Source organism: Octodon degus, unplaced genomic scaffold (genome assembly GCF_000260255.1).
Source record: "Octodon degus isolate 3935 unplaced genomic scaffold, OctDeg1.0 scaffold00173, whole genome shotgun sequence".
Classification (NCBI taxonomy): domain Eukaryota; kingdom Metazoa; phylum Chordata; class Mammalia; order Rodentia; family Octodontidae; genus Octodon; species Octodon degus.
Genome location: NW_004524749.1, coordinates 1425664 through 1431680, shown reverse-complemented (window position 1 = coordinate 1431680; position 6017 = coordinate 1425664).

Sequence of the window (6017 nt, the reverse complement as noted above, 5' to 3'; positions counted from 1 at the left end):
GGAGCGTGGCCAGGGGTCCACCCAGGCGAGAGGCCATGCTCCCTGCAGAGCCTGGCCACCTGGAGCACAGGCCCTCAGGGCCTTGGATTCATCCATTGCCTCTCGAGTTGGAGGGAATTGGATAGCTTCACTTTTTTTTTTTTTTTTTTTTTTTTTCATCTTGATTAGTTTCTCATTATTTATATGCAAGGTATGTTTAAGGCTAATTCCAGAGCATAGATTGCAACTATCATCTCAAGAAATTTTTCAGTTTTAGTGCACTGAGTTCCTGCAAGACGTCAGAACAAATGAGACATCATCTCAAGGCAGAGTTATGGTTTATCATTTACAAGTGAAAGGAAAACATCAAGAAAAAAAGAAATATAATTTCTCCCTCCTAAACTCATCAATCCCATGGTTATTTCCAGGACTTTAGTTGACAAAATCCAGAGTCCTTAATTTCTTGATGAGGCATCCATCTTCAAAGTCAAGAAGAGTTTCAGGCTTTTCTTTGCCGTGAATCTCTTTCTCCTTCACTGCTTTCTGAACACACTGCTGGAAGTGCATAAGGAGATAGATGCGCAGGTCCTGGGGTAGCTTCACTTTTGACGCTCCTGTTGTTTGTAACAAGTGAAGTCAGAACTTTGTTACCAAAACTTCTAGTATAATGTGTGTGCATGTGTGCGTGCGTGCGTGCATGTGTGCGTGTGTGTGTGTGTGTGTGTGTGTGTGTATCACTAGAGATTGAACCCAGGCCCCCACTGAGTTACATCCTCACTGGTCTTTTTTTGGTATCTGGAATCGAACTCAGGACCCTGCGCTTGCCAAGCAGACTGAGCTGTATCCCCCCAGCCCCATAAGTGATGCATTTTGATGAGTGGAAGATATGCATTTTAATATACTTTGTACTATTTTGGGTGCTTTTTGTGTTCTGCTCCAAGTCCCTTTGCCTACCCCCAAGGTCGTGGAGATTGCCTTGTGTGTTTCTTCCAAAGCATCCACAATTGGACCCACCTGGGATGGGTTCTGCATATGGTGGAGGCAGAGGGTCAATATATATTTCCATATGGATCTTTAATTGGCCAGCCTGATGTTTTGGAAAAATGAGCATGTCCTCACTGCACCGCAGTGTCACCTTTGCCGTAAAGGCATGCAGGTCTGCTTCTGCAGCATGTGTTTATCTGTTTCTGTATTTGATGGAAGCTCGTAGGAAATACAGTGAAATTCTATTGTGCTCAGGTAATTTCAGAGTTCAGGCAAAGGAAAGTCTCTTCTCTTTTCTCTAGTCATGCTGAGCCTCTGGGAGCCTGCAGCTGGCCTCTTCAGGGGTGTCTGGGCCCAAGAGATGGGCTTCCCATTGCACTTTCTTCTAAGGCAAAGTCCCTGAAAGACGTGGCAATCAGACGAGAGGGCTGGCCATCCTGATGAGATTACTCTATGCAAAGGGTTTGGAGGTTGGTCAGCAAGTCTGGAAATGGGATCTTGGGGTTGAGGAGACTCCTCCAGCGGCCCTGGATCTGTGTGTCTCAGGGGAGGAGCAGAGGGTTGGATCTGCCTCAGGGGCCCAGCAGCTGGGGCTCCAGCTCTGGTACTATGAGAAGAATGAGGACTAGGGTGTGGCCAACAGATTAGGGAGGGGGCAGGTATGTGGAGTCCAGGGCCAACTCTGCGTGAACTTGGGGGGGGGGTTGCATCTTGAGAGAAGCCTCTGCTCCTCGCTGGCCTCTGACTCTTCACCTTTGATCTCCCTGTTATGGGAAGGAGTGTGTCTCCCAAAAATCATGTTGAAATCCTAACCCCTGAGGCCTGGCGATATGACCTTATGCGAAGACAGGGTCCATGGAAGCCAGAATTAGATTAAGGTGAGGTCTTTAGGGTTGATCCTGACTTAATGTAACTGTTATCTTTATGAGAAGTAGAGGCAGAAACACATGAGAAATTGGCCACGTGCAGATGGAGGCTGAAGCTGCATCCTGCTGTCATGTGGTGGAGCAGCTGGGGCACAAGCAGCTGGAAGAAACGAGGGAGAGCCCGTGCTGGAGGGTGCGGAGTAAGCATAGATCTGCTGAGCCCTGGATGCTGGGCTTCTAGTCTCCAGAACTGTGAGACAAGGAAGCCAGCCAGCTTGCTGTACTCTGTTACAGTGGCCCTAGGAGACCAGTATTCCTTGTCTCTGGCTTGTTCTTCCTGTCCTTCCTTCTCCAAGTTATTTTCCTGCTTCAAACCAGTCCAGGGCACCTTACTGACCAGGACAGCACAGCATGCGCTGATAGCATCTCCCATCCGAGAGCTCCTACTGAAGTCACGGCTCCTGCCCTCCTCTCTTTGGCTCTTCTCCACCTCATATTATGGCACAGCAGCTACTTGGGCCCCTGGAGGATCCCAGAGTCATCCCCAAGCCCGCTCTCTCGGCACATATTCTGCCCAGTGACAAGCTCTTTCTGCTGTACCTCCAAAATGCAACAGTTACCCTGTTTAAGCCCCCAGCTTCTCCTTGTCTTGATAGTTGCAAAACTGGCCCCAGTCCCTTACCCTCACTGCATCCGGGCCCTTTGCAATGTGGCTCTCCAGCTCCTTTCTTCCATAGTGCAGTCTGCTCCTTCCCCTTGAGTCTGAGCTGGCCTTGGGCCTTGTTTTGGAGGCTGCAGACTAGAATGCTCCAAGTGCATTGCTGTACAAGTCCTGAGCTCAGGCCTTGTGCACTGCCAGCGTCCTGAGCACAAGCCCAGCCTCACCTGTTAGAGGATATGCCCAGAGCAGAGGCCAGCTGTCTTCCTGGGCAAGGCCACCCTAAACCAACTGGCCTCTAGCTAATGTAGATACAAGGCCAATCTAGGTCCCCTGAGCCTGCCTGAGATCAGCAGAGCTGCTCAGGTGAGCTCCAGACATAGTCTTTTTTCTACTTTTTATGTTCCACTGTGGTTTCCTTTTGTAATTATAATGAAACGCAAATTCTAGATTGTGGACTACAAGGCCTGGTCACCTTCCCTGACTTTCTCATCTCCTGTCACTTCAGCCATACCAGCTTTTCTAAAATTCCAGTAGGAGCCTGTTTTTCTTTCAGTCCACTGGAGAAGACTGTTGGACTCTCTCCTAGGCCAACCCATGACTGCCTGTTCCTCTTCCTTCAAAAATTAACCCACATATTTTCCCTTTAAAGAGGCCTACGAGCCTGGGAGGTAGCTCAGCACCATAAATGCCTGCCTGGCAAGTGCAAGGTCCTAAGTTCAATCCCCAGTACTGAAGAAAAAAAAAAAAAAAAAGAAAGAAAAAAAGGGTCAGCCACATACCTCAGTGGACTAAAGCACCTGCAACTGGGGTTTGAACCCCTGCGTACCATGCAAGTCTTGCACCTGGGGTGCACCGAGATGGCAACTGAGACAGGGTGTAGTAGTGTGTGCCTACAATCCCAGAGCTCAGAAGGCTGAGAACAGGAGGATCACTATGAGTCCAATCTGTGTAGTGAGACCTTGTAGACCTGTACTACATATATTAAAAAAAAAAAGAAAAGATGCCTGCCCTGACCACCCTCACTAAAGAAATCCTTCCCTACCACCCTGCCCAGTCATGTCTGTCATTATGACCCACCTTTATTTTTTTATTGGCTGAAATTTCTATTGAGGTGCATATTATGTATCTCCTGCATTAGTCATTCTGTTCCTGGGACAAAACATCAGACACCTTCAATTTAACGAGAAGTTTATTTTGACTCTTGGTTTCAGTGGTTATTGTCCATGAAGGGCTGGCTCCAAGGCTAAAGGTGGAGGAGTGGTGTTCAACTCATGGCGTCCAGGAAGCAGAGAGATGGGAAGAGCTAGAGAACAGACCCACCACTCACGCCCACAATGACCTATCTCTTCCACTCAGTCGTACACCCATGGCACATTCAGTTATGAACTCAGTGGGTTCGCTATCAATGAGGTGAACGCCCCATGGTCTAGAACCTTCCCAAAGCTCTTCCTCTGCACCCAAGGGACTTCTGGGATCTGGATGCAAACCATGTCATATCCCGACTTGAATAAAAGCTCTATGAAAGCAAGAAATTTTTTCATCCCTTGTTATATCCTTAGATATTATGATAATTTCAGGCACATACTAGGCACTCACTAAATATTTGTGAAATAAATGAATCAAAATGCTGAAGAAATGCACCTTTGCAGCTCAGCTGACAAACCCTTGTGCTCAACAGCGCTCTGCCTGCTCCCCCTGCCAACTGCCCGCTCCGCACAGACTGCACGGCTGCAGGTCCTCAGTATACTACCCTGACCCTGGTCCCAGAGCTTAGCACATTCTGTTCCCTCTGTCTGCCCTTCCTTTCACAAGCAGACTCTAGTAACTCCTATAGACCATGGAAGTTCTTATGAGCAGCCTCCCCACCTGTCCCGCTTGAACTTAGGGTCCCCAGGTACTGGCTCTCTCGTGGTAGCTGATCATCACTGTGGTCATGCTGCTGTACTGTGATGAACCGATTTCTCCTCTGTGCAATAGGGGGATGGAGTGCTGGGATCGTGGACGTCACCCTGCTGTTCACTGTCCTGAACAGCAAATGTGGAGAAAAGGTCCCGGCTGCTGGGCCCTGGCTCCTCTGTGGCATCGGAGGGGCTGAGGATCCCTCTCTCTGAACACCTTGTTTGTGGGGCTCAGAGTGCACTGTGGAGGAACCACACTAATGTTGTCTCTAGCTCTGCGGGAAAGAACCAGGGGCCTGAGTGCATCACAAAAGGACTACAAGAAGCCAGTCATCTAATACCATTGATGGAGAGAAAGAAAATGAATAGATAAATAAAGGCCATGTTGCATTGCATGCAGTCCTCGTGACAAGAAAGGAGCTGCTGGTCTCATGCCTTGCTAGAGAGCTGAGCAGGATCTGTTTTTGGTCATTCATTTTAAAGAGAAATGCGGTAACGATCCTGGAGTCATAATCAACTTAACTGTATGACAAACTTGTGGGGAAAACAAGCCTATAGATGAATGGGCTAAATGGCCATTGTCACATTGCACAGATGTGGTGAGTGTATCTGGCATGTAGCTTTTCAGGGCCGTTTAATCTCTTATTTAATTTGTTTCTCATCATTGTCCTTCTTGAGCATATACATTTGCTAGGCAATGAAAGCTGACTTCTCTTCTTGCACGGTAGCTTGAATGGGAGAAATTAAGTTCCCACTGTCGCGCGAGAGAGGCAAGTGAGGCTTCCTGCCAGTGACAGCAGGCTCGCTGGAGCCCTGGACCTGCAGGGCAGACGTGAGTACCTTGGAGGGTGATTTCAGCTTTTGCTTTCAGATGAGGTAAGACTGACAAAGTGCCTGGTCCTTGGGCCTTGCTGTGGCTGGGGTGTGGCCTGAATGTGTGGCCCAGGAGGCTCATCGTATGCTGAAGGTGTGGTCCCCAGTGTGGCCATGGGAGAGGTGATGGGCTCTTTAAGAGGTGGGGCCTCATGAGAGCTCTTGGGTACTTCTCTCTCAAGCTCCTATGGCCCCTGGTTATTTCTCCAGAGATGGTCGATATAAAAGAGCAAGACTAGCTGTCCTCACTGTCTGGGTTTCCATCTCCCTCTCATATGCCTGTCAGGAGGATGCTGCCATGGTGTGATAGAGTCAGGCCCTTGGCAAGAGCCTGTACCATGCAGCTTGGACTTTCAGACTCCAAAATCATGACCTAAGTAAACCTCTTTTATTTACAAGTTATCTAGCCTCAGCTATTTTGTTATAGCAATGGAAAACAGACTAATATAGTGATGCTCAAAAATACATTTTGTTGTGCTGGTAAGATGGCTCAGTGGTCTAAAGCATCTACTTAGAACAAGCTTAAAGCAGAGGGACTACAGTTCAATCCCCCAGCACCACATGCTAGCCAGCTCTGCCTCCTGGTGGGTTGAGCTGGCCACACACACATACACACACACACAAATAAATAAATAAATAAATTTAAAAAATACATTTTGTTTTTCTATTTCGAAGAGGTGGTTCTCCCAAAGAGACAGAATATTACTAGATTGAAAGATTATCACTTAACCTTTGGCAGCTGGGTTATGAGGATTC